Source organism: Schistocerca nitens, chromosome 8, assembly GCF_023898315.1.
Source record: "Schistocerca nitens isolate TAMUIC-IGC-003100 chromosome 8, iqSchNite1.1, whole genome shotgun sequence".
Classification (NCBI taxonomy): domain Eukaryota; kingdom Metazoa; phylum Arthropoda; class Insecta; order Orthoptera; family Acrididae; genus Schistocerca; species Schistocerca nitens.
The window spans coordinates 265991547-266011815 of NC_064621.1; positions in this window are offsets into that span (position 1 = coordinate 265991547).

Below are 20269 nucleotides of genomic sequence, written 5' to 3' on the forward strand. Positions count from 1 at the left end.
GACTGGTAGCTTATTGGAAATGGATGCAGCAGTGTACTGCACACCTTTCTGCACAAGAGTTAAGGGAGTACCCAGACTCGTGAACACGGGTCAACTAGAGGTTCGTGAACTTAAAACCACTTATTATCCGAAACGCACGTATCTGAGCCAAAAATATCCTTTTAGAATGGGAAGAGTTACGTCAAAATATAAAACCAAACGACATAAGCGAATGAAAATGATCAAAGTATATAGAGGGTCTATACAAGGACGATGTACTTGAGGACAATATTATGGAAATTGAAGAGGATGTAGATGAAGATGAAATGGGAGATACGATACTGCGTGAAGAGTTTCACAGAGCACTGAAAGACCTGTGTCGAAACAAGGCCCCGGGAGTAGACAATATTCCATTAGAAATACTGATGGCCTTGGGAGAGCCAGTCATGACAAAACTCTACCATCTGGTGAGCAAGATGTATGAAACAGGCGAAATACCCACTTCAAGAAGAATTCCAATCCCAAAGAAAGCAGGTGTTGACAGATGTGAAAATTACTGAACTATCAGTTTAATAAGTCGCTGTTGCAAAATACTAACGCGAATTCTTTACAGTCGGATGGAGAAACTGGTAGAAGCCGACCTCGGGGAGATCAGTTTGGATTCCGTAGAAATGTTGGATAACGTGAGGCAACACTGACCCTACGACTTATCTTAGAAAATAGATTAAGGAAAGACAAACCTACGTTTCTAGCATTTGTAGACTTAGAGAAAGCTTTTGACAATGTTGACTGGAATACTTTCTTTCAAATTCTGAAGGTGGCAGGGGTAAAATACAGGGAGCGAAAGGCTATTTACAATTTGTACAGAAACCAGATGGCAGTTATAAGAGTCGAGGGGCATGAAAGAGAAGCAGTGGTTAGGAAGGGAAGGAGACAGGGGTGTAGCCACTCCCCAATGTTAAATGGTTTAAATGGCTCTGAGCACTATGGGACTCAACTGTTGAGGTCATTAGTCCCCTAGAACTTAGAACTAGTTAAACCTAACTAACCTAAGGACATCACAAACATCCATGCCCGAGGTCCCCAATGTTATTCTATCAGTATATTGAGCAAGCAGTAAAGGAAACAAAAGAAAAATTCGGAGTAGGTATTAAAATCCATGGAGAAGAAATAAAAATGTTGAGGTTCGCCGACGACATTGTAATTCTGTCAGAGACAGCAAAGGACTTGGAAGAGTAGTTGAACGGAATGGACAGTGTCTTGAAAGGAGGATATAAGATGAACATAAACAAAAGCAAAACGAGGATAATGGAATGTAGTCGAATTAAGTCGGGTGACGCTGAGGGAGTTAGATTAGGAAATGAGACACTAATAGTAGTAAAGGAGTTTGACTATTTGGGGAGCAAAATAACTGATGATGGTCGAAGTAGAGAGAATATAAAATGTAGACTGGCAATGGCAAGGAAAGCGTTTCTCAAGAAGAGAAATTTGTTAACATCGAGTATAGACTTAAGTGTCAGGAAGTCGTTTCTGAAAGTATTTGTATGGAGTGTAGCCATGTATGGAAGTGAAACATGGACGATAAATAGTTTGGACAAGAAAAGAATAGAAGCTTTTGAAATGTGGTGCTACAGAAGAATGCTGAAGATTAGATGGGTAGATCACGTAACTAATGAGGAGGTATTGAATAGAATTGGGGAGAAGAGAAGTTTGTGGCACAACTTGACAAGAAGAAGGGATCGGTTGGTAGGACATGTTCTGAGGCATCAAGGGATCACCAATTTAGCATTGGAGGGCAGCGTGGTGGGTAAAGATCGCAGAGGGAGACCAAGACATGAGTACACTAAGCAGATTCAGAAGAATGTAGGTTGCAGTATGTACTGGGAGATGAAGAAGCTTGCACAGGATAGAGTAGCATGGAGAGCTGCATCAAACCAGTCGCAGGATTGAAGACAACAACAACAACAACAAATTTTCGTGTCGAACGATCACTCACTTCAGATACCATTCGAATAGTAAAAATGGCAGCACTAAGTCTTTGAACAAGATCTTGATCGTGGGCTTTTCACGACAGTTGACTATCTATCTGAACACCTAGAAATTTGAACCTTTCAGTTTCACTAATCATATACGTATTCTGTGAAATTAAAATGTGGTTTTTGTTGAATTGTGTGTTACAAACTAAAAACTGTGTCCTACTGTGATTTAACGTTAGTTTATTTTCTACAAGCCATGGATTGAAGTCATGAACTGCACTATTTGAAACCGAGTCAGTGTTGCACACAACATCATTTACTCTCAGCCTGGTGTCATCAGCAAACAGAAATATTTTAGAGTTAGTCGTAATACTAGAGGGCATATCATTTATACAGGTTGCGGCAGCGTTCAGAGCGTAATTTGACTTGCGTAGTACAATGACGGACTGCAGGATTGCGCGCCAGCTCGTGCCGCATTCGTGTACTAATGAGCTGCCATTTCGTGTGTGACAGTCATATGGAGCGTTGGAGTGAACAGCATTGTGCCTTTGCTGTTGAAAGTTATTTCAAGAATAACGACTCTGTTATTGCTACCCAGCGTCTATTTCGGCCACATTTCAACTTGGGACGTCATGCGAAAGCTCCAGATGGACGGACCATTGTGAGGTGGGTACGTGCATTTCGAACAACAGGTTCTATTGGCAGTGGCAAACCGGGAAGAAGTGAAAGAACTGTGCGGACACCAGTAGCCGTGGAAAATATTCGTGCTGCACTATTGCGTAGCCCAAAAAGATCTGCTCGTCGTCATGCGCAAACTGTGCATATGTCCGATCGCTCATTCAGGAGAATATTGCACAAAGATCTCTATTTTCACTAACATAAGCGGCAGATTGTTCAGGAAATTAGGCCTCGCTATTGGATTTCACGTGAAACATTCTGCTTAACCACGCGTGATCTTCTTCGCCAAAATCCACAAATGTTGCACACCATCCTGACGTCAGATGAAGCTCATTTCGAGTTATGTGGTTCAGTGAATAAACAGAATATGCGTTACTGGAGTCATGTAAACCCGCATGAACTGCACATGAAGCCCTTGCATAGTTCTCGTGTCACAGTGTAGTGTGGAGTTGCTTCCTTTGGGATTATTGGCCCTTAATTCTTTGAGTATGACAACGGCGTGGCTGTAACTGTCACCAGTGAACGCTACCTTAAAATGCTGCAAGACTTCGTTCTTCCCCAATTAGGTATGGTCGATGTGGATGTAGAACAATCATGGTTACAACAAGACGGAGCGACCTCACATACAGTCACAATTTGTATGGATTTCTTGCGACAGACATTTCCCGCTTTGCTGACATTTCCTGGCCGCCTCTTTCACCTGACCTATCATGTGCAGAATTTTTTCTTTGGGCTACCTCAAGTAAGAAGTGTTCTGAACACTTTGTGACACCATTCCTGAGTTGAAGGTTCGCATCAGAACTGATTTCGGCAATGTCCCAGGGAATACGTTACGCCGAATTATGGAAAGCTTCCAACACCGCCTAGCTGAATGTGTTGTGGAGAAGGGGCGTCATGTCACAGGGGTCATATTCAAAAAGTAATCCACGCAATGGGCAATGACTTACACATTAGTAAATGGCATACCTTTAACTAATAATTGACGTAAGAGATGAAAAATAAATTGCAGTTACTGCCTGAAGGTGTGTTTTTAATATCCTACTATGAATGCTGCCGCATGCTGTACAAATAAGGAACAAGAGAGGTCCCAACATTGATCCCTAGGGCACCCCTCCACTTGACCGTACACCGATCAGAACCTACCTCATAGCCTTTCTCAACATTGTCAATAATGACGTTTCGCTGTCTGTTGCTAAAGTAAAAGGTGAACCAATTTTGAGCTACTCCACGTATTCCGTAATGGTCCAAATTCTGGAGCAATATTTTATTATCAACACAATCACACGCCTTAGTTAAATCAAAAATATATCCAGCGTTCGAAACCTTTTTTTTAACCCATCCAGTACTTCACAGAGAAAAGAGAATATAGCATTTTCAGTTGTTAACGACTTCTAAAGCCGAACTGTACATTGGATAGCAAATCGTGTGATATAGCATGATCAATTACCCTTACATATACAGCCTTTTCAACAATTTTAGCAAACACTGGTGGCATAGAAATAGGTCTAAAATTATCGACATTATCCCTTTTTACAAAGCGGATTTACTACTGAGTACTTTAATCGTTCAGGAAACCGACTATTCCTAAAGGAAGTATTACAAATATGGATAAAGCCAAGAATAACATGTGCAGCAAAGTACTTTAATGTTGCCGACCCGGGTGGCCGAGCGGTTCTAGGCGCTACAGTCTGGAAACGCGTGACCGCTACGGTCGGAGGTTCGAATCCTGTCTCGGGCATGGATGTGTGTGATGTCCTTAGGTTAGTTAGGTTTAAGTAGTTCTAAGTTCTAGGGGACTGATGACCTCAGCAGTTAAGTCCCATGGTGCTCAGAGCCATTTGAACCATACTTTAATGTTCTGCTGGCACTCCATCATAACCATGAGAGTCCTTGGTCTTCAGTGATTTAATTATTGACTCAATCTCCCCCCTGTCTGTATCACAGAGGAGTATTTCAGACATCAGTCTCGGAAAGGCATTTGTCAAAAAAGTTATATGATTCCCTGTAGAAAATAGATTTTTATTTAATTCACCAGCAATGCTCAGAAAATGATTGTTAAGTACTGTACATATATCTGATTTATTAGTAACAGAAATATTTTTTGTACGGACTGACTTTATATCGTCGACCTTGTGCTGCTGACCAGACAGATCCCTCACAACTGACCATATGTTTTCAATTTTGTCCTGTGAATTAGCTATTCTATTTGCATACCACATACTCTTTGCCTTCCTAATAACATTTTTAAGCACCTTACAATATTGTTTGTAATGAGCTACTGCAGCTTGATTGTGACTACTTCGACAGGTGTAAAGGTCGATTACATGAGTAATCCACATCACATATTGATGTGTTCCATCAATCCTGTATCTAAACGTATAAAGTAAACATTCTTTCTCTGATGAGGCAGGGTTCTAGGTTCAAGTAACACAATAGGCGAGGCCATCTTCTATTTTCTCTACATATAACTAGTATGCTACTACAAGGTAATAAAATTGCTTAAAAATTTCAGGAACTGTAAAATGCTTTCCAAATATGTGGCTCTGTTTCAGTTATAATGTATTTACAGTTAATAACTTTATAAAATACTTTTTACACCAAGAGATTAAAAGACAGTGTTGAAAGTGTTAATAGTTTTTAAATGCTTTAATCTTTGATTTTAAAGTGTTTTGTCCAATGGCCATCTCTCTCTTACATATAACCATGATTCTTGGAAACGATAGCCAAGTGCTACATAATTTTAAGAAGTTTTAGCTAGTATGTAATTTGGTATATCTTCGTAAAGGAAGTACACTGAGGTGACTAGAGTAATGGGATTCATCCTAATATCGCGCAGCAACTCATCATGCCATGGACTTAACAAGTCGTCTGAAGTCCCCAGCAGAAATATTGAACCATGTTGCCTCTATAGCCGTCCATAATTGGGAAAGTGTTGTCGGTGTAGGAATTTGTGCACGAACTGACCGTCCCCTAAATGTTCGATCGGAGTCATATCAGGCGCTGTGGGTGACCACATCATTCGTTCGAACCGTCGAGAACGTTCTTCAGAGAAATCTGGATTAATTGTGGCCAGTGACATGGTACATTGTCATCCATAAAAAATCAATCGTTGTTTCGGAACATGAAATCCACGAATGATTGAAAATGGCCTCCTAGTAGATGAACTGTTTTCCAGTCAACAATGGGCTCAGTTTGACCAGGGGATCCCGTCCATTTCAGGTAAACACAACACACACCATTACGGAGCCACGATCGGAATGCAGAGCGCTTTGTTGACAACTCGGCTCCATTGAATCCTGGAGTCTGTGCCACACTCTAACTGAAGTCGGGACTCCTCTGAATAGGCGACGGTTTTCCACTCGTCTATGATCCAACCGATGTGGTCACGAGCCCAGGAGAGACGTTGCAGGCGATGTCGTGCTGTTAGTAAAGTTGTCTGCTGCCACAATCCATTAACTCTAAATTTCGCCGCACTGTCCAAATGGTAGGTGGTCGTGCGTATCACGCTGAATCTGCAGTTATTTCACGCAGTGTTGCTTGTCTGTTAGAATTGACAACTCTACGCAAATGTCACCTCTTTCGGTCGTTAAGTGATGGCTGTTGACCACTGCGTTGTCCGTAGTGGGAGGTAATTCCTGGTCAAACTCTCGACACTGTGCATCTCATAACATCAAATACCCTAATGATTTATCTAATGTAGTGTCCCGTGCGTCTAGCTCCAGCTGCCATTCCACGTTCGAAGTCTGTTAGTTACTGCCGTGTGGCCATACTCAGATCGGAAATCTTTTCACACGTATGAGCTGTGTACAAATGACGGCTCCACCAGGGCGCTCCCTTTTCGTTCCAATACTACCACCATCTTCGTATGGACATATCTATATCCCATTACATTTGACACATGTGTGTACATGGCTTTCGTTAATATAGAATGTCTCAAAGCAATTAGCGCAGTTTTGAGGGTATATACTTGATCTTCTCAAGATCGCTGGCCTCCGTGGCCGAGTGGTTCTAGGCGCTTCAGTCCGGAACCACGCGGCTGCTACGGTCGCAGATTCGAATCCTGCCTCGGGCATGGATGTGTGTGATGTCCTTAGGTTAGCGAGGTTAACGTAGTTCTAAGTCTAGGGGACTGATGACCTCAGATGCTACGTCCCATAGTGCTTAGAGCCATTTGAACCACTCTCGAGATCTAGCGATTTGTCCTGGAAAAGGCTATTAAAAATTTTTTGGAACTGGTAAAGAACAATTTACTAAGGGGCTAGGGAAGAGCAATTGTTGATTGAAGTGCACTATCACTAAGAGGCTACTGAAATGTGTCAGTGAAATGAAAGCGATAAAGTAGAAAAGGAAGTAAATTGTTACTAATTACAAAAGAAATATTGGTATATTTTCCCCACTGAGAGTCGAGATGGTCTACGCCCTCATGGAAATATCTTTTCATTTGCCTATAGAGCCATGATTATACGCAGGCCTGCATACATTCGTCCGAAGAAAATAGACGGCCAGGAAGGTCTTGTTCTTTTCAGGGCTCGAAAAATATGGAAATCACATGGACGGTTCCCCAGGTTGTCGAGGTTGCTCCGACTGTGTTGCACCACCATCAGCCTAAACGGCAATGAGTTTCTAAATACACTGCGTAATGTATGAAACGCATCGTTGTTCTCCCTCTGCGATGGAGAAGATCAAAATTTCAGTTGAAGATGCCTACAACTTTCCTCCGCAACATTGCAAAACCGTGACACCTTCCGATGGTTCCAGCGAGATCGGCGAGACTCCAGACAGCTTGGCATCGTCCCCTGTAAAACAGAAGGACAGAGCTGGGAAATTCATATGATATGTAATGCTGTTCAGTGACGTCTCATTGGCACCGAATGTCACCACAGTTCTGCCGAACGTCATCGTGGACGTGTCCCACCTTGGGGTTGTCTTTACAGCCGCCATTACTTTGTCTCACCCTCTGCCATAGAACCACGACGCCCAACGTTCATATTAGTCTGTTTCCTGAGGGGCGGCCGAAAAAAAATTTCTGACACACCACTGCTCAGAATCGAAACGAAAAGACCTCGAGAGGTGTCATAAAGTCCGTGAATGAAGCCACCCCTCCCCATGGGGCGTTCATTTTCACGTACTTCGCAGTCGAAAACGACAGTTTGCCATACGATATACAGCAGAACGACGTTATTTACAACCTTAGTCCCAGACGATACGACCGTTATCTAAGAACACCACAGGGATGCAATGCACTAAACGTGATATCATACTGAGCCGTGCATGGCTGGTGTTCATCACATTAATTGTTTGTCATCTTTTATTACGGTAGTGCCGCCTCGTTTTCTTATTCCATTTACTGGCGTCACCAACTTATTGCCTTACGTGGCCGAGAGTGGCAGCAGCAGCAGCGCATATCGTACCGTCTCTGGAGCGACCAATAGTATTTCCGGGTCGTCGTGTGTCGTGTAGTTGGTGAGTGGGAGACGCACGAGCAGTGTAGTCGCGACGGAGCAGCAGTCCAGTCGGTCGGTTGGCATGTCGGAGTCGGGCTGCAGGCACTGTCGGCGTGTTGGAGTGTGAGGTGCTGCTTGCGAGTGCTACGAAGTTCGTCGCCCACCGATATTGGACATGAAAGTCGAGTCCTCACTTACTATCGAGCCTCAACTGTTTACATTTCTTCTTTTGATCCTGCTGTCGCTTCTGGGACATTCCGGCGAGCAACAACGTGTGTGTATTTAAGTCGGCTAAGATTCCAGACGTCTTCCTGTGAAATTTAACTTAATTTATTCCCTGTGATGAAAGTTCACCAGCGGTATCTTCTGCCTTGTGGCCGTTGACGTTCCTGTTACCTGCCCTGGTCTTTGATGTAATTTTAGGCAGTATATTTTCCTCGTCGTGTTGTTGCTGTCCAGCGCGGCGTGTAGTTTGACAGCTGAGGTGCTGTTGATCGTCGCGGGCGCCAATATTCTGTGTCGTGTATTGAAACCTTGTGGTCGTTTTGCTGGCTGCGTGGAGCGGAACTGATTTGGTTGATTGGTCGGTCGGCTGTCGGTCGGATGGGTTGCCTCCAGATGAAGAAGTCCTTGGACAGGCTGCCTGTCTCACCTAAACGGGCGTTAGTCTTACAATCCCAGGCCGACCTTTGGAAACTTCTGATCGCCGTTCCTTTTGTGATATGTAGTAATTTCCCTGTTTGGTATTTACTTATATGGTGGATGTGTGGCTTTCAGTCGAGTATCAATATCTCTTAAATTTATGTTCTTGTCTTGCCCTTAAGGCATAAGATTGTTATGCTTTTGAACGGGTCTTTCAGCCCAATTTGCATGAAATTTTTTAAGATAAGGCCTTCTGCCTTTTCATTGAAACTCCTCTTATTGCTTAATATGCGACCTCCAGCATAGTTCCATTAAAATTAAATTGCTAAGGCCTCCAGCCGATTAGACTGAAGAATAAGAAATTATTCTTGGGTGAAACATCGAGGAGAAACTTGTATTTCAATTTTGCTTAAGCCTTGTGTCTTGGATTTTGAATGTGGCCTTCAGCCGATCTAAAGTTAATCAAAGGAGGTCTATTAAAGTTTTGAGTGTGTTGAAACCTTGTTGTAATATTGTGTGTTGATAAATAAAGTTTGTATGTTGAGTGCAACTAACAGGAACTGATTTAGGCCCCTTTCAACAACCTAATCCGCTCTGTCCGGCTAGCACAGGCATTTCACATCCATTTGGCTATCGCATGACTGCAGTTTTTAATCTGGAACGGACGGAACCCCTAGGTATCGTTCCGAACCATTCGAAGAAAGCGGGACATAATCCGCCCTCGGTGTCACCTAACCACCTTTATTCAGCACTTTAGAAACGAGTCTGTGCAGAAACAGGCAACCGTTTAGACACTTCTAAGATTCTCCACGCGGCCAGCAGACGTTTGTGTGACTCGTCGACAGTGGCGTTTGGACGTACTGTAGTGACATTTGGCGGCAACGTGAGATCGTTAATCCACCTTACCTTGAACACTAACTTCTGAGTTCTTGCCTTTGATTTTACATGAGATGACACTTTGCTGTTTGAAGCGTCACCGAGCCGTAGGATGATGACGCAGGGCGCTATGCATGTTCACAATTACAGTGAAAGATTGTAACCTTCGAGTCAAATTCGGACTCTTGAGTCGCAGTGTCAGAGAATTGCGGAGTTTAAAAAATGCAAGGCTTAATGTAGATCAGAGTTTTCCGAATGGTCTCTACAAAGACTGGAAAGTAATAGGAGGGTTCTAAGCAAGATTTTGTGTATGGATGAAGCATCATTTATAAACCATGATTTAATCCTTCTTCACAATATAGGACGCTAAGTTGAAAGCCCACGCTGGCTTAGAGAAGTGGTATACAATGACCTAGGTCTGTGAACGTGTAGTGCTGGATTTTCAATAATCACAACGCCGTTCCTTCTTCCATTGGTGGGACAACAGACACCCACAAATATGTAGAGCTCCTAGCACAGGTGCCGCCGCATTTACTGGAAGACATACTGATGACCATAGAGCAATCGATGAGGTAGCAACACGACGCATGTACAACGTATTTACAGACCGTCTTAACGCAACATTCTGATTGGACTTCAAGGAAACACAATTTGGAAAGGGTATCCGCCAGACTTAACGGCTCTCAGCTCTTAACTAAGGGAGAAATTAAAATTACAGAACTGCAAAGAAACAAAATTTAAATGCCGTGTAACACAGGCAGACATGTGCGAAAAATGTAGAATCCACTTAAAAGCTTACGGCTCAGAGTTGCAGACAAGAATAATACACAGCAAAATGGAAAATAAAACTGACTGCCTCTTGAATGACTGTCAGTTTGAATCCAGGAAAGGTAAAATGCACCAAAGAAACAATTATGACGTTGCGCTTGATAACAGAACTAGACTTATAGGAAACTAAGTCGAAGTAGAAAATGCGTCCGACAGTACCAAATCTTGCCAGATGTCCGTAATGCTCAGTGATATACGAGTACGTAATAGAGAAAGACGCGTAATATATATTGCGTACAGGAAATAAAAGGAAATAAGAAAAATGGAAAAGAAATAACGAAGTGGTCAGATTAAAAGAAGGTAGAGGTACAGATGTAGACTTCACTCTATACATTGAAGACCCAGTGTCAGAAATAAAAGAACCTTAAAGAGTTGAATTAATGTTCCGTGTGAAATTTTAACAATGACTAGCTGTGAGTGGGCACACATTGCTGTGGCTTAGTTTGATTAAAGAGATAAGGAAGAAAAGAGGAAGCTCAAGTTTCTAATATATAAGGGAATTGGATATCCCTTTCCGACCCCTTCATGTCCTCTTCCCCCCGTCTTTGTCCATCGCCTCGTCCTTCCTCTTCTGTCAGTTTAGGACCTCCCCCCATATGTGTTGCCCATCTTCTCCTCCCTCTTTCTCTCTCCATCTTATCCTCCCTCCATCTCCTCCGGAACCTCTCCCTCTTCGTCTCTCTCTATCACCAGCTCCTCACTTTCTATGTTCATCTACTTCTTCCCCTCCTTCTCCATCTTCTCCTCCCCCTCTTTCTCACCATTTCCTTTCCTCTCTTTTTCTTCTTTTTCTCCCACCCATTTGACCATCTCTTATTTCACCCCCCCCCTCCCCCTCCCTCTGACTTTAGGCCTTGTTTAACGTTGTTGAATATTTATATATTGTAGTAATATTCTAACCATTAGCCGACAAGCCATTAATAAAACCTGCCAGTTTTCCAACAACGTTTCAGCCTATGTCAGTCCGAATGTTTATTACAGTACTCTGTAAAAATTTACGGTAAATTGGTCAGTAAAACGTGTCCAAATGGGTGTGAATTCCTATGGGACCAAGCTGCTAACTTCATCGGTCCTACTTAAAACTAACTTATGCTCAGAACAACACACACACCCATGCCCAAGGCAGGACTCGAACCTTCGGCGGGAGGGGCCGCGCAATCAGTGACATGACGCCTCTAACCGCGCGGCCACTCCACGCGGCAAATAGGTCAGTAAGTTTCGTGATTTTTGGTAACGATGTTTCCTCTTTATGTGTTACATATCAATGTATAACATATACTAAAAGCACTTACATAAAACACACGAATACTGTTTTGTCAAAAATTCAGAGTAATCAGAGGAGGACATTCGGAGATGTACGATTTATATTTTTACATATGTACGTAAAATTTGCAGACGTCATTGCTGTTCTCAGTGAACATGAAAGAATACGAGGCACGTTGAATGGAATGAACAGAATAAGGAGGAGAGAATATGGATTGAGGGTAAATCGAAGAAAGATTAATGAGGAGTACCAGAAATGACATTAGCGGTGAAGTTAAGATCCAAATTGCCCCAGGAAGCAAAATGACGCATGACGGACGAAGCTAGCTGGGCGTGAAGAAAACGCTAGCACAGGCGTAGAGGGTATTCCGGGTCAAAGAAGTCAAATACTACTAAACTTACGCGTGAAAGTGAGGAAGAAATTTGTAAGAGTCTGCGTTTGGAGCAAAAGATTATATGCTATCGAATCAAGGACTGTAGAAAAACGGGTGAAGGAGGTAGTAGAAGCGTTTGTGATGTAGTGCTATACAACGATGCTGAAAAGTAGGTTCAAAATGTTCAAATGTGTGTGAAATCTTATGGGACTTAACTGCTAAGATCATCAGTCCCTAAACTTACACAGTACTGAACCTAAATTATCCCAAGGACAACACATACACCCATGCCCCAGGGAGGACTCGAACCTCCGCCGGGACCAGCCGCACAGTCCATGAAAAGTAGGTGAAGATTCTCCGCACAATCGGCAAGGAAAGCACCGTCTGGAAAACACTAACAAGATAGCTAGGGTGACATGACATGTGTTATTACATAACTTGCGTGGTTCTAGAGCGAGCTGTAGAAGGTAAAAGCGGACATTCGAATACGTCCAGCAACTAAGAACATTGAAAGTTATACTTTCACGAAGTTAGTCGCTGGACAGGAACTTGTGGAGAGCAGCATCAAACGAGTACCCACAAACACACACACAGAAAGCAAAGAAAAGGAATAAATAAATAAAAAGGAAGTAAAAATATATAAACAGGGACATTTGCTACAATGAACCGAGATATAATTTACCGGGGATATTACCTGTAAGGAACCTAACTGCTGTACGTATCAACCCTCAAAGTCAACATTTAGCGCATAATTATGACATGATGATTATACGAGCCGGCCGTGGTGGCCGAGCGGTTCTAGGCGCTCCAGTCCGGAACCGCGCTGCTGCTACAGCCGCAGGTTCGAATCCTGCCTCGGGCATGGTTGTTTGTGATTTCCTTAGGTTTAAGTAGTTCTAAGTCTAGGGGACTGATGACCTCAGTCCCATAGTGCTCAGAGCCATTAGAACCATTCGATTATACGACGAGCGCTCAATAAGTAATGCAATACTTTTTTCTCGGTCAATTTCCGTTTAAAAATAAGGGATTTGTTGTGGGCCATTGTAGAATATTTTCGCTTTAACCCATATAGTTTCATTTAGCTCCAGAAGGTGACGGCACCGTATGTTGCCTTCACAATGACATCTGTAACGGAGGTTTGTTTGAATTGCTTTTGACAGAAAACCAGAGCATCATAGATATACATAGGCGCTTGCAGAATGTCTACGGAGATCTGGCAATGCACAAAAGCAAGGTGAGTCGTTGGGCGAGGCGCCTGTCCCCATCGAATCAAGGTCGCGCAGACTCGGCCGATCTTGAGCGTGCCGGCCAGGCGCACACAACAGTGATTCCTGCAGTGGGATCGTCGCTTCAAAAATAACAACGAATACCTCTTTTTCCACAGGCCTCACGTACGTTAGCGCACGGGAAAGGAGCTCACAAAACTTTATCAGGCTGTTCTTCCCTATCCACCCTGTAGTCCATGTCTCGCACCTTGCAACTTACATCCTCTTGACTCAATAAAGGACCACTACGCGGAAAGCAGTATGTGGAAGATAGGTTATGGCTGCAAGAAACGTTAACTCAGACGCCGACCAGTGGAGTGGTACCATGCGGCCATACAGGCGCTCACACTAAGATGACGTCACGCCATCGCATTGAACAAAATTACTTGCATGCGTCAGATGATTTGAACGAGGTCATCTCATGTTGTAGAAGAGCGAATATTCGTGCTGCAATAAATCACGAACCAACTTTTCCACAGTAAAGTTATCATTAGTACGCGAAGTGACCACAATGGACATTTTTCCCTGAAACTGTCCACTAACATATTTCAGAGTATGATATACATATTCTCTTGATCAAGTTGTCATTCAGTTATACTGCTCTGTCATTTCAGATCCGGATTATCATCGCCAGGGCTGTTTTGGTCTCTCTCTTTCTCTGTTTTCCCTATTTAGACCGTGGAGGTTTCGAAGACTAGGAAGCTCACAACTTGGATGCTTGAATAAGAGTTCTTTTAAGAGGAATCTGCCGTCATAACAGTACTGACCTCTGGGCAGAGGCGCTGCCAATTTGGTATACACGTCCGTTGTCGTTCCCCAGCTTGCTCTCCGGGAGGATGGCAGGACATACTTCTTCCCTCTTCTTTGCCATTTAGCAAAATTAACGATGTATCTTCAGGTATTGTTTCCTTCAAGGCGCATTCATGTCCCTTATGGCGCCTGGGAATAAAGTTCGGAAAAAACTTACGGAATCCAGCTTTCTGATTGGATCATACAGTCGTTTGCGGGAGAGCACGCGCGTTTTTGCTACGTGCACGTGCAGATCATAAGATAGGTCCTTTTCAGAATTGCACCTGAAAGTGGGAGAGGTTTCCTGCATTCCTCAAAACATTAGAGATCTCATGTTGATTATTAACAACCTCTTCAGCTGTATTTTGGTCCGTTATAACTGTACCACTACCGGTTACCGGTTTCGTGGCGTTAAAGCCACATCTTGAGGTACATTTTGGTTCAACATAGAGAAAATGTGCGAGAATGGGACATCGTTTAGCACCTTTTCTTAAGTTTTACTGGTCGGCATCTTGAATCTTTGCCAACAATGGCCAGCGAGTTGTTGCTCTAACGTAAAACGTCGAAGTCCCAGAGTCGTTAGGCGAACACCTCTCTTTAGGCATTCGCAGAGTAAACATTTCAGATTAGCACAGGAGAGATGACTGATGAACGAGCGTTGGTGCCACTAGAAGGATGTGACAGTAAGTACAAAGAGAAGGCTGATATCATGTTTTTCTGCCGCTATTGCTGCCGGAAAGTTTCGTGTGTTTTGGTAAGATGGGCCATCGTTGGAATCGCGGTCGCCACTAAGACGCGAAATTAGTTGCCCACTTCAGGGGCTGAGTACGAGATTTTAAAGTCACGCGTCCAGCTGTTTGTTCTCAATGTGCATTTTGGAAATCTGATGGTGTTTGCTCCTATCTTTCCCAACTTCTAATTAACATCATAACAGTCACAGGCCATGTCCGCCCATTATAAAGTAACTGTGTTTCATCCTTCCCACTCACCTATGCCAAGGTTATACTCTAGAGTTACAATCCCTTGTCTTTTTGTCAATGGTTCTTTATAGATATCAGTGGGTAATTCTTATTTTAAAGACACCAAATCTCATTGTTATTGTGGTGTCACCGCCAGACACCACACTTGCTAGGTGGTAGCTTTAAATCGGCCGCGGTCCATTAGTACATGTCGGACCCACGTGTCGCCACTCGCAGTGATCGCAGACCGAGCGCCACCACACGGCAGGTCTCGAGAGACGGACTAGCACTCGCCCGAGTTGTACGGACGACTTAGCTAGCGACTACACGGACGAAGTCTCGCTCCTTTGCCGAGCAGACAGAATAGCCTTCAGCTAAGTCCATGGCTACGACCTAGCAAGGCGCCATTAACCATTTCAAGATAGAGTCTCACTTGTATCATCAAGAATGCTGTATACAAATGATGGAATAAAGTTAAGTATTCTAGCAGCTACGTACTTTTCTTTATAGCATTCATTACGTCTCCTATTTCAGACCTATCTCTAGCCTGCGTCAGTAACGCGTGCCTTTCGGCTACTTCAGTGTGGCGTAGCTGTCTTGTTACGCCACAACAGTTATAGATACTATTTGTTTGCATTCATAGCTAGAAATTCCTTCCTCCCATTAATAGCTACGGTCGCAGGTTCGAATCCTGCCTCGGGCATGGATGTGTGTGATGTCCTTAGGTTAGTTAGGTTTAAGTAGTTCTCAGTTGTAGAGGACTAATGACCACAGCAGTTGAGTCCCATAGTGCTCAGAGCCATTTGAACCATTTGAACCATTAATAGAGCTACGTGGCTGGTGTGGTACCCATTTGTTCCATGGATAATTGTGCCACCCTGATTAATATTCACGTAAATAAAACTTTCTCGGTTGCACAAACGTATCCTTATTATAAATTAATTTTCTTGATAGTTTGCGGTGGATCCTGACTCCGTTAGTCACCAGGGTTTGGTGCAGGTTCGAATACTTGCTTAAGTTGTTCTAATGGATGTACAGTACATTAGTTTCGCAAAGATAAAATGGCACTAATGGCACGGAGAACTGCATCAAACCAGTCTTGGCCGTGAAGACCATGAAACGAGAAGACGATGAATTTTGCATTGGATAGTGTATTGTTTTTATTTTAGCAAATTCTATTTACATGAATTACTTTATTTCATTTCGCAGTGTTGGTCAATTATACATCGTTAAGTACTCTGTAGTTAAGTGCAGGGAGGTTATAATTAACTTTCGCTACTTGAAAGAGCCCCCATTATAACGAGTGATCGTAGGTCAACGAACGTTTGTGGAAACATATGTAAGGTCATATAACAAGTAAATCTTTGAATGAAACACATTTTAATTTCCACATGAGAGGGTAACAGTTGTTTGTTGCCTAACACGTTATGTTCCGGGCTACAAAAATTGCTCAATGTGGTTACCAACTACATCGACAGCCTGGAATCGCAGTAGACATAACGTTTTACAGCTGCTCGCAGCACTTTACGAATGCTGGCACATGCTATGTTCAGTTGTCATGACACAGCTCATGCATGTTTGGAGACAGCACATTGCGTCCAGCATTCTCAGGCATGTCAATAACAAATTTCTCAACAATTTGTGGCTTAGTTTGATATCGGCCTCTCCCAGGAGCAATTCCTATATCGCCAATTAACTTAAGTTTCCTAATCACGTACTTCAACGCCGGTATGGAAAGAAGACCTCCATTAATGTGTCGCTATTCGCAAACAGCAGCAGAACAACTGAAGTTGTTTTGATAACACAGCTTTACGAGTAAAGCTCTGCTCATCTTGTTCAGACCCATGCTGTCTGGAACTTAAATGCACACTGAAACCTGTATTCCAGTCCTAAGTCGCCCTACCAGTACCGCCGCCTAAAGGCACGTCTTGACACTAACATCCGACAACAATGGGTTAAGTAGCTAAAGTTTAATTATAGCCTCCTGCTAATACAGTAAGTAGCTTGACTGGATTTGTACTGTAATCTTCCTATTTCACTTCACCGAACCTCAGTATATCTAGACTGAGCCTTTGCAATTCGCTTATCAGATTTTACGGCTTCTCTACCGCGATCGAATGTCTGACACTCAGCACTGTGAGACAAATAATGTTACCCCTTCATAGTTTAATCATGTATGCCACCTCCCTAACAGCCCCTTCTACAGACCGGAATTAGAGATTAATCAAGAATCTTTTGCCATCTGAGAAACCATTCTGATAGTTCCTGATTGAAGGGAGCAGGTTTCCTGCTGATACCCCTCGTGTAACTTTAATGAAGGGGGGAGGGAGGGAGGCAAGATTTGGGCTCGCGGGCCTCGCTTCACATTTTTCCCACCACCAAGCAACGCTGTCTGAGCGCGAGGGGGAAGAGGGCAAAGTTGCGGACGTGCCGTGTTACAATAGCAGTGCAGTCGCACTGAGTACTACTTTGTTTTATATTTAATATATCTCAACAATATACATTTAAAACAAACAAATTTTGAGTACTATTTAATTACTCTTGGCGCCCTGAAGACACGATACTCTTATAATTTTTATCTGCTACTGACTGTCGCGGTATGGACAGACGCAGACAATTTCACAGACTTTTACACTCAAGTACCCATATAATCGTGACTTATTTAGTTTCATAATCGAAAAATGTTTCTCAAACAAATATTTCGATCGAAGTACTGTAGTCGTTTTGCAAATTCTTTGTCGAAAATTGGAAACTTTATCCGAGGAAGGCAATATAGACATCCTGGAGAGTTTTAACTTAAAAAGATCTGTAATTAAAACTAGAATTACCTTGCAAGTCTATCAGTTTCAAGCTCGCATACGCAGGAAAACTTTTCACTGAAATCTCGAACGGTCTCGAAAACAACTCGGAAACAGATCCAAGAGTGTAAGTCTCCTCAAAATCTTATAAAACTATCCTTGTAATTCTTTCAAGGCCAAAATGAAATCTTCAAGCCTCGCGTTTTCTTTAATGCTAGTGAGCTTGTCAAAACGTGTCCCTTCCACAACGCGATTTTCTTTTTAAGAGCATCCTCATTAGATCATAAAGAAGCTACCTGCAAGGTCTTTCTGTGGGTAATGTGGAGTCAAGTTCACTTGAAATGCAAAGTCTGCACTGTATTCCAAATGTTCTAATTTTTAATCCTGCCCTCCTTTTTCCTTCATAAAATATACGCTAGCGAGTTTTAAACTGAAAAATCGTTCCAGGCATGTATTAACTAATGTACTTTGCAGTAAGATGTAGTCTCCATACTCTTCGCCCAGCTCCACTGAAAACTGTTGCAACTGGCAAATTGAACAACGCGTGTGACTTTAGAAATTTTACTATTTGTGAGGTCAATTTCCTCACCTGCTTCAGGCCTGCTAATTTAGCACAAAGCGCTTTTTAATGTACAGAGGAATGAATACCGTCTGTCCATCGTTGTAATTTTTTACTCCTACATTGGCAACAAAATCTTTAAATTCTTTCTACATGGTACGGTACTGTTGTTTCATAACAAATATGCAGTGCCTGCCAGTTATGCGAATTGAGAAGTCTCGTCCCTCTCTTCTGTCAATCGAATTCATTTCAAAGGATCGCGACGATAGATCGATAGATTTCCTCTCTTTGCGGAACAGTCACTGGACCTGTGAATGTCTTTCATACCGTGAACAACCAGTGAACCTTAAACAGCGCTGACAGGAAGATTCTGGCGAAGAAAAATGCCGCACCGCAATGCTACATGAAATGTCGCGCTGCTCCGAGTACTCCCGAGAAGGACCGAGTAAAGCCGATTGACAGGCCGGGCCTTGGCCCTCCTTTGGCCCACACATGCTGCACGCGTCGAGTTTGACACACCGTTCCGGCCCTACCTTAAAGCAATGTTTTTCAAAGCCTTTACCATCTGCAGGTCGTTGGTCATTTCTGATTATGATGAGTTTGAGCAGCAGTTACAAAGATCACCTTGTTTATATTCGTTGTGGCATTATATCGAGGCCCACAAGAGAGACAGGCTGGAGGGTGTACGTGACCCTGCAAGTCTTACGTGTGGCAGCAGTCGTCTCTGGCAAGGAGCTAGTAATTACTCGAGATAAGTTTATAACTGAACATTGAATTGTTGAAAGGGGTTAAGTCCAGTTTTACCTTTTTTTAATGAAGTATGTTGTTGGGACCTTGACACATAAATACGTATGTCAGATTTAAAAGGACTTTTCTCCTTCCAACCCTTGCCCAAACATCAAAGCTTCAACCCTTTGATGTAGTGTCAATAGAACTTGAGTCCAGGAACTAAGTTCTTTTAACACTGAACTCTGTGTCTGCACTGAATGATAGCGATTATACCTGGTCTTTGACTATAAAGATAATAGCCGGCCGCGGTGGTCTTGCGGTTCTAGGCGCGCAGTCCGGAGCCGTGCGACTGCTACGGTCGCAGGTTCGAATCCTGCCTCGGGCATGGATGTGTGTGATGTCCTTAGGTTAGTTAGGTTTCAGTAGTTCTAAGTTCTAGGGGACTGATAACCACAGCAGTTGAGTCCCATAGTGCTCAGAGCCATTTGAACCATTTGATAATAGAGAAGAAGCTGTGACTCTGTTATTTTTCTTTTCTTTTTTTCTTATATTAATCATGGTTGTCTTAGAACTTTAAGATGGTTGACCTAGGCGAAACTGTTAATGAAACAAAAACCAAGTTAAAATGAAGGGTGTGAGGAATTACACCTTATTTTCAAGGAACATAATAAAACACACTCATGTAAAAGGACAATAATACATAAACAGTCGTAGGAAATTGATAAAATGATCAAATCATGTGATGTATTGATGTTAATACTTCGTGAACACAAAGCTACAAGGAAACAATATTACTGACTGTAACAACGAAACATTTTGTGCCCCAATCTGAATACCTTACATGTAAGCTTTATGACCAAATGGACTTGAAATACTCTTCAGATCTGTGATTAGGAACTTCACCTTATGTTCTCTACTCTGTATGTCACACATTTAAGCTGTCGCTGCCTAATAATATGAATAGTGAAATTTTCCCTCGCATCTTAGCATGTCCAGAGGGCAGTGCCCTGTCAAAACAAAGAAAGTAGTGGGCATTCAGCAAGTACACTCGTATATTATGCATGGAGGAGTAGCAAAGTTTTTCCATCCCGTTGTTTTTTTCTGGAAAAC